Below are 8203 nucleotides of genomic sequence, written 5' to 3'. Positions count from 1 at the left end.
GTTTTTCCCCATTTTTTCACCGTTTTTTCCCATTTTTTCACCGTTTTTCCCCATTTTTTCCCCGTTTTTCCCCATTTTTTCACCGGTTTTCCCCATTTTTTCCCCGTTTTTCCCCGTTTTTTCCCATTTTTTCCCCGTTTTTCCCCATTTTTTCCCCATTTTTCCCCGTTTTTTCCCCGATTTTCCCCATTTTTTCCCCGTTTTTCCCCGTTTTTCCCCATTTTTTCCCCGTTTTTCCCCGTTTTTTCCCCGATTTTCCCCATTTTTCCCCGTTTTTCCCCGTTTTTTCCCGTTTTTTCACCGATTATCCCCGTTTTTTCCCCGTTTTTTCCCATTTTTTCACCGTTTTTCCCCATTTTTTCCCCATTTTTCCCCCGTTTTTCCCCATTTTTTTCCCGTTTTTCCTCGTTTTTTCCCCGTTTTTCCCCGTTTTTTCCCATTTTTTCACCGTTTTTCCCCATTTTTTCCCCGTTTTTCCCCATTTTTTCACCGTTTTTCCCCATTTTTTCCCCGTTTTTCCCCATTTTTTCACCGTTTTTCCCCATTTTTTCACCGTTGTTTCCCCATTTTTCCCCCATTTTTTCACCGGTTTTTCCCCGTTTTTCCCCATTTTTTCACCGTTTTTCCCCATTTTTCACCGTTGTTTCCCCATTTTTCCCCCATTTTTCACCGGTTTTTCCCATTTTTTCCCCATTTTTTCCCCGTTTTTCCCCATTTTTCCCCCGTTTTCCCCCGTTTTTTCACCGTTTTTCCCCATTTTTTTCCCGTTTTTCCTCGTTTTTTCCCCGTTTTTCCCCGTTTTTTCCCCGATTTTCCCCATTTTTTCCCCGTTTTTCCCCGTTTTTCCCCATTTTTTCCCCGTTTTTCCCCGATTTTCCCCATTTTTTCCCCGATTTTCCCCATTTTTTCCCCGTTTTTTCCCCGTTTTTTCCCATTTTTTCCCCGTTTTCCCCCATTTTTTCCCCGTTTTTTCCCCGTTTTTCCCCATTTTTTCCCCGTTTTCCCCCGTTTGTTCCCCGTTCTTTCCCGTTTTTTCACATTTTTGATGTTTTTCCCGTTTCTGTCCGTTTTCTCCCCAGGACCTGCTGCTCTCGGCGCTGCTCTCGGCGCTCTGGCTCTGCGCCTCCTGTGCCTGGGCCCAGGGCCTCGGCCACGTGCGCCAGGCGGCGGCCGCGCCCCTCCCCCACTGCCCCGCCCCCACCGGTGACGTCACCTGCGCGCGGGCGGCGGCCACGCCCATGGGGGGGCTGGGGGCGTCCGTGGTGAGAAACCGGGGGGGAAACTGAGGCACAGAGGGGGCGGGGCCACGGCCATGGGGGGAAACTGAGGCACAGAGGGGGCGGGGCCACGGCCATGGGGGGGAAACTGAGGCACAGAGGGGGCGGGGCCACGGCCACGGGGGGAAACTGAGGCACAGAGGGGGCGGGGCCACGGCCATGGGGGGAAACTGAGGCACAGAGGGGGGCGGGGCCACGGCCATGGGGGGGAAACTGAGGCACAAAGGGGGCAGGGCACGGCCATGGGGGGGAAACTGAGGCACAAAGGGGGCGGGGCCACGGCCATGGAGGGGCTGGGGGCGTCCGTGGTGGGAAACCAGGGGGAAACTGAGGCACAAAGGGGGCGGGGCCATGCCCATGGGGGGAAACTGAGGCACAAAGGGGAAACTGAGGCACAGTGGGGGGAAACTGAGGCACAGTGGGGAAACTGAGGCACAGTGGGGGGAAACTGAGGCACAGTGGGGGAAACTGAGGCACAGTGGGGGAAACTGAGGCACAGTGGGGGAAACTGAGGCACAATGGGGAAACTGAGGCACAGTGGGGAAACTGAGGCACAGGGGGAAACTGAGGGCACAATGGGGAAACTGAGGCACAGGGGGAAACTGAGGCACAGTGGGGAAACTGAGGCACAATGGGGAAACTGAGGCACAGGGGGAAACTGAGGCACAGTGGGGAAACTGAGGCACAATGGGGGAAACTGATGTACCATAGGGGAAACTGAGGCACAGTGGGGGAAACTGAGGCACAGTGGGGGAAACTGAGGCACAGTGGGGGAAACTGAGGCACAGGGGAAACTGAGGCACAAAGGGGAAACTGAGGCACAATGGGGGAAACTGAGGCACAATGAAGAAACTGAGGCACAATGGGGGAAACTGAGGCACAATGGGGGAAACTGAGGCACAGATGGGGGAAACTGAGGCACAAAGGGGAAACTGAGGCACAATGGGGAAACTGAGGCACAATGGGGAAACTGAGGAACAAAGGGGAAACTGAGGCACAATGGGGGAAACTGAGGCACAGGGGGAAACTGAGGCACAATGGGGAAACTGAGGCACAGTGGGGGAAACTGAGGCACAATGGGGAAACTGAGGCACAGGGGGAAACTGAGGCACAGTGGGGAAACTGAGGCACAGTGGGGGGAAACTGAGGCACAGTGGGGAAACTGAGGCACAGTGGGGGGAAACTGAGGCACAGTGGGAAACTGAGGCACCATAGGGGAAACTGAGGCACAATGGGGGAAACTGAGGCACAGTGGGGGAAACTGAGGCACAATGGGGAAACTGAGGCACAATGGGGGAAACTGAGGCACAAAGGGGAAACTGAGGCACAATGGGGGGAAACTGAGGCACAGTGGGGAAACTGAGGCACAAAGGGGAAACTGAGGCACAATGGGGGAAACTGAGGCACAAAGAGGAAACTGAGGCACAGTGGGGAAACTGAGGCACAATGGGAAACTGAGGCACAGTGGGGGGAACTGAGGCACAAAGGGGAAACTGAGGCACAGGGGGAAACTGAGGCACAGTGGGGGGAACTGAGGCACAATTGGGAAACTGAGGCACAGTGGGGGAAACTGAGGCACAATGGGGGAAACTGAGGCACAGTGGGGAAACTGAGGCACAAAGGGGAAACTGAGCACAGTGGGGGAAACTGAGGCACAATGGGGAAACTGAGGCACAGGGGGAAACTGAGGCACAAAGGGGAAACTGAGGCACAGTGGGGAAACAGGCACAATGGGGGGAAACTGAGGCACAATGAAGAAACTGAGGCACAGTGGGGAAACTGAGGCACAATGGGGGAAACTGAGGCACAATGGGGAAACGGAGGCACAGGGGAAACTGAGGCACAGGGGGAAACTGAGGCACAAAGGGGAAACTGAGGCACAGTGGGAAACTGAGGCACAATGGGGAAACTGAGGCACAGTGGGGGGAACTGAGGCACAATGGGGGAAACTGAGGCACAGTGGGGAAACTGAGGCACAATGGGGGGAAACTGAGGCACAGTGGGGGAAACTGAGGCACAGGGGGAAACTGAGGCACGGGGGCTGGGATGGAGACACCGACTGGGGGGGGAGGGGCTTATGGAGGTGGGGGCGGGGCTCGTAACCCTGGCCCCGCCCCCACCCCCCACGTCTCTTCCAGGCCTTCGGGTTCCTCAACCTCCTGCTCTGGGCCGGCGGCTCCTGGTTCGTCTACAAGGAGACCCCTCTGCACCGCCCGGCCCCGCCCCCCGAGCCGAGCCCCGCCCCCATGTGACCCCGCCCCTCCCCCTCTCTTTTCTAGCTGGGCCACCTTGGGGGGCGGGGCTGAAAATGGGGGGCGGGGCCGGGAGCGGGGGGAGGGGCTTTGTGCAGTGAGCTGGGGGGGGTGGGGGAGGGGTGGACGGGGTTGGGTGACCTTGGTGGGGTTGGGTTGACCACTGGGTGACTTTGGCCTCTGCTGACGTCGTTTGGTGTCGACCATTGGTTGGTTGATCTTGAACTTGGTGACCATTGGTCGGTCTTGGGTTGATCTTTGGGTGGTTCTTGACCTCAGTGACCGTTGGTCGGCCTTGGCTTGGCCGTTGGGCAGCCTTGAGATGAGCGTTGGGTGTCGGTCTGGGTGTAGAACCGACCACTGGGGTGGTCTTGACCTTGAGCTGACCCTTGAGTTGGTCTTGACTTCGTTAACGGTTAATTGGGCGGAGCACTGGGGTGGTCTTGACCTTGGATGAGCTCTGGGTTGGTCTTGACCTTGAGCTGACCGTTGGGTTGGTCTTGACCTTGAGATGACCACTGGGTTGACCTTGAGCTGACCACTGGGGTGGTCTTGACCTTGAGCTGACCCTTGAGTTGGTCTTGACTTTGTTAACGGTTAATTGGGCTGAGCACTGGGGTGGGCTTGACCTTGAGCTGACCACTGGGTTGGTCTTGACCTTGAGCTGACCGTTGGGTTGGTCTTGAGCTGACCCTTGAGTTGGTCTTGACCTTGAGATGACCACTGGGTTGGTCTTGACCTTGAGCTGACCCTTGAGTTGGTCTTGACTTCGTTAACGGTTAATTGGGCGGAGCGCTGGGGTGGGCTTGACCTTGGATGACCACTGGGTTTGTCTTGACCTTGAGCTGACCGTTGGGTTGGTCTTGACCTTGAGCTGACCCTTGAGTTGGTCTTGACCTTGAGCTGACCATTGGGTTGGTCCTGAGCTGACCATTGGGGTGGTCTTGACCTTGAGCTGACCCTTGAGTTGGTCTTGACCTTGAGCTGATCATTGGGTTGGTCTTGACCTTGAGATGACCTTTGGGTTGGTCTTGACCTTGACATGACCACCATGTTGGTCCTGAGCTGACCATTGGGTTGGTCTTGACCTTGGGATGACCACTGGGTTGGTCTTGACCTTGAGCTGACCATTGGGTTGGTCTTGACCTTGGGATGACCACTGGGTTGATCCTGAGCTGACCATTGGGTTGGTCTTGACCTTGAGCTGACCACTGGGTCGGTCTTGACCTTGAGATGACCCCTGGGTTGGTCTTGAGCTGACCATCGATTGTCCGCTCTTGACTCGCGTTGATCGTTGGGTTGGTTTGGCCTTGCTGACCGTTGGTTGCGTTGACCGAGGGTTGGTTTGACCTTGAGTTGATTTTGGGTTGGGTTGACCTGGGCTGACTTTGCGTTGGTCGATCTTGGCTTGAATTGGATGGGGTTGGGTTGGCTTTAAGTTGGGTTGGGTTGATCTGGGGTTGGGTTGGGTTGGGTTGACCTTGGTTGGGTTTGGTTGACCTTGGTTGGGTTGGGTTGACTTTTAGTTGGGTTGGGTTTATCTGGGGTTGGGTTGGGTTGACCTTGGTTGACTTTTGGTTGGGTTAACCTTGGTGGACATCGGGTTGGGTTGAGTTGACTTTGAGTTTAGTCTAGTTAGGTTGGGTTGGGTTGATCTTAGGTTGGGTTGGGTTGACCTTGGCTGACCTTGAGTTGATCTTGGCTTGAGTTGGGTTGGGTTGACTTTGAGTTGAGTTGAGTTGGGTTGACCTTGGATAGGGTTGAGTTGAGTTTGGTTGACGTTGGGTTGGGTTGACCTTGGCTGATCTTGAGTTGGATTTGGTTGATCCTTGGCTTGAGTTGGGTTGGGTTGGGTGGACCTTGGGTGACCTTGGGTTGGGTTGACCTTGACTTGGGTTGGGTTGGGTTTGGTTGACTTTGAGTTGGATTCGGTTGACATTGGGTTGGGTTGGGTTGATTTTGGGTTGAGTTGGTTGACTTTGACTTGAGTTCAGTTGGGTTGGGTTGGGTTAGATTGACCTTGGTTGGGTTTGGTTGACTTTGAGTTGGGTTGGGTGGATCTTGGATGACCTTTGGTTGGGTTTGGTTGACCTTGGATTGGGTTGACTTCGAGTTGGGTTGGGTTGACTTTGACTTGAGTTGGGTTGACTTTGCTTGACCTTGACTTGGGTTGGGTTGGGTTGATTTTGGGTTGGGTTTGGTGGGTTGGGTTGGGTTGACCTTGGTTGACCTTGGGTTGACTTTGAGTTGGGTTGGGTTGATTTTGGGTTGGGTTTGGTTGACTCTGACTTGACTTGGATTGGGTTGACCTTGGTTGACCTTAGGTTGGGTTTGGTTGATGTTGGGTTTGGTTGACGTTGAGTTGGGTTGGGTTTGGTTGATGTTGGGTTTGGTTGACCTTGGCTGACCTTGACTTGGGTTTGGTTGACTTTTCATTGGGTTGGGTTGATTTTGAGTTGGGTTGGGTTGGGTTGGGTTGACCTTGGTTGACCTTGGGTTGACTTTGAGTTGGGTTGGGTTGATGTTGAGTTGGGTTTGGTTGGTTTGACCTTTGTTGACCTTGGGTTTGGTTGAGTTGGGTTGGCTTTGGTTGACTTTGAGTTGGGTTGACCTTGGGTTGGGTTTGGTTGGGTTTCATTGGGTTGGGTTGGGTTGGGTTGACCTTGAGTTGGGTTGACTTTGAGTTGGATTTAGTTGATTTTGACTTGAGTTGGGTTGGGTTGAGTTGGGTTGACCTTGGTTGGGTTGGGTTTCGTTGGGTTTCGTTGGGTTTCGTTGGGTTGCGTTGATTTTCTCTGACCTTCGCTTGACCCCGCTCGGGATTCGCGGCCCCTCATTGGCCCCTCCCCCTGTGCCCTCCTCCCATTGGCTCCTCCCCCTTGGTGGGCGTGGCCAAACACTCCGGGCTCCCCTCCCCTCCCCCCCCCGCTCCGCAAGTGCCTCAATAAACGAAATTCTGGGAAATGGCCCCAAAATCGCCCCAAAATGGTCCCAAAATCGCCCCAAAATTGCCCCAAAATCGCCCCAAAATTGCCCGAAAATCCCCCCAAAATTGCCCCAAAATGGCCCCAAAATTGCCCCAAAATGGCCCCAAAATTGCCCCAAAATCATCCCAAAATGGCCGCAAAATTGCCCCAATATGGCCCCAAAATCGCCCCAAAATGGCCCCAAAATCGCCCCAAAATTGCCCCAAAATTGCCCCAAAATCGCCCCAAAATCGCCCCAAAATCGCCCCAAAATTGCCCAAAATCGCCCCAAAATTGCCCGAAAATCCCCCCAAAATTGCCCCAAAATTGCCCAAAATTGCCCCAAAATCACCCCAAAATGGCCCCAAAATCGCCCCAAAATTGCCCCAAAATTGCCCAAAATCGCCCCAAAATTGCCCAAAATCACCCCAAAATTGCCCGAAAATCCCCCCCAAAATCGCCCCAAAATTGCCCCAAAATCGCCCCAAAATTGCCCCAAAATCGCCCCAAAACGGCCCCAAAATGGCCCCAAAATGCCCCAAAATGGCCCCCAACGTGGCCCCAACGTGGCCCTTGGGGACCTCGGGGGACCTCGGGCGGGGTTGGGGACACCAGGGACGGAGCCGAGGCCGCGTTTGCCCCAAATTTATTGGTTCTGACCCCAAACCCGCGTCCCCTCCGTCACCGCCCGCGGGTGGCACCAAGGTGGCACCAAGGTGGCCCTGGTGGCACCAAGATGGCTGTGAGGTGGCACCAAGGTGGCCATGGTGGCACCAAGATGGCCCTGGTGGCACCAAGATGGCCATGGTGGCACCCAGATGGCTGTGAGGTGGCACCAAGGTGGCCATGGTGGCACCAAGGTGGCTCTGGTGGCACCCAGATGGTTCTGGGGTGGCCCTGGTGGCACCGGGGGTGACCCGAACGCGTCCCAGGCGCCATCACAGTGTCCCTTGTCCCACCCCGTGGTGACCCAGCTCCGTGTGCCCACCGCGTCCCCGAGGTGTCCCCAAGGTCTCCTGTTGGTGTCCCCTAGGTGTCCCCGTGCCACCGCCGCGTCCCCGAGGTGTCCCCAAGGTGTCCCCAAGGTGTCCCCAAGTGTCCCCAAGGTGTCCCCAGGGTGTCAGTTCCTGTCCATGGTCTCCAGGATCCAGGGTGTGAACCTGCAGACCTTGGTGTCCCCCATGTCCATGTCCCCGTGATATCTCCACGTTATCCCCATGTCCCAAGGCTGTCCTAAGGCTGTCCCCATGATATCTCCACGTTATCACCATGTCCCCAAGGTGTCCCCAAGGTGTCCCCAAGGTGTCCCCAAGGTGTCCCCAGGGTGTCAGTTCCTGTCCATGGTCTCCAGGATCCATGGTGTGAACCTGCAGACCTTGGTGTGACCCATGTCCATGTCCCCGTGATATCTCCATGTTATCTCCATGACCTGAACCTGTCCCAAGGCTGTCCCCAAGGTGTCCCCAAGGTGTCCCCAAGGTGTCCCCAAGGTGTCAGTTCCTGTCCATGGTCTCCAGGATCCAGGGTGTGAACCTGCAGACCTTGGTGTGACCCATGTCCATGTCCCCACGTTATCCCCATGTCCCCGTGCTGTCCCAAGGCTGTCCCCATGATATCTCCACGTTATCTCCATGTCCCCATGGTGTCCCCAAGGTGTCCCCAAGGTGTCCCCAGGGTGTCCCCACGGTGTCAGTTCCTGTCCATGGTC

The sequence above is a fragment of the Melospiza melodia genome, unplaced genomic scaffold (genome assembly GCF_035770615.1).
Source record: "Melospiza melodia melodia isolate bMelMel2 unplaced genomic scaffold, bMelMel2.pri scaffold_151, whole genome shotgun sequence".
Taxonomy (NCBI): domain Eukaryota; kingdom Metazoa; phylum Chordata; class Aves; order Passeriformes; family Passerellidae; genus Melospiza; species Melospiza melodia.
The sequence above is the reverse complement of the archived record's forward strand: the minus strand, read 5'-3'. Positions refer to the sequence as shown.